At 44.0% G+C, this 905-nt stretch overlaps 1 non-coding gene across 1 annotated transcript; it reads left to right on the plus strand.

Annotated features, from left to right (window-relative positions):
• Window positions 1-544: 544 nt before the first annotated feature.
• On the plus strand, window positions 545-651 carry LOC117073827. Its single transcript, XR_004433389.1, has one exon. It is a non-coding gene; the product is annotated as a U6 spliceosomal RNA (small nuclear RNA).
• The last annotated feature ends 254 nt before the right edge of the window (window positions 652-905 follow it).

The following is a 905-nucleotide window of genomic DNA, read 5'->3' on the forward strand; positions in this document are numbered from 1 at the left end:
TGATGAACTGTTTATTTATTTAAAAAAATTTTTGCTGAGACAGGGTCTAGCTCTGTTGCCAAGTTGGAGGGCATTGGCATGATCACAACTCACTGCAACCTTGACCTCTTGGACTCAAGCAGTTCTCCCGTCTCAGCCTCCCAAGTAGCTAGAACCATAGGCATTGCCACCACCACACCCGGCAAATTTTTTATTTTTTTGTAGAGAAGGAGTCTTGCTGTGTTGCCCAGGTTGGTATCAAACTCTTGGACTCAAGCAATCCTCCTGCCTTGACCTCTCAAAGTGCTTGCATTACAGGCGTGAGCCACCGTGTCCAGCCTATGAACTGTTTAATTGGATGACCAGCCTAAGCAAGAAAGACCCCATTCCAAAAAAAAAAAAATAAGCTGGATGTGGTGCCATGTGCCTGTGGCCTCGGCAACTCAGGAGGCTGAGGTGGGAGGATCACTTGCTCCAGGAGTTTGAGACTGCAGTGAGTTATGATTGCCCCACTGCACTCCAGCCTGGATGACAGAGTGAGACCCTGTCTAAAAAGAAATAAGAAATGCTCGCTTTGGCAGCACATATGCTAAAATTGAAGTGACACAGGGAGGAATGGTGTGGCCCCTGGACTAGGATGGTATGCATATTTGTGAGGCATTCCATCTTTTTAAAATTCAATTTTTAAAGTTTTTAAAAAGAAATAAGTAAATGGATGAGATAATTCCTTTAAAGCACCTCTCCCTGTACCTGGCTTTTGGGTATTTCACAGTCGAAGACATTGCTGGCTTTAACAATAGCAGTTTTAGGGGAGCAGTGGGGACAAAGCCTGATGGGAATAGGAAGGAAGAATTGGAGACAGCAGATGGAGTCAGCTTTTTTGAGTATTCTTATAAAATTGGATTAGAGAAATGGGGAGTTAATTC

This window comes from Trachypithecus francoisi, unplaced genomic scaffold (assembly GCF_009764315.1).
Source record: "Trachypithecus francoisi isolate TF-2019V2 unplaced genomic scaffold, Tfra_2.0 Lachesis_group4, whole genome shotgun sequence".
NCBI classification, from domain to species: Eukaryota; Metazoa; Chordata; class Mammalia; order Primates; family Cercopithecidae; genus Trachypithecus; species Trachypithecus francoisi.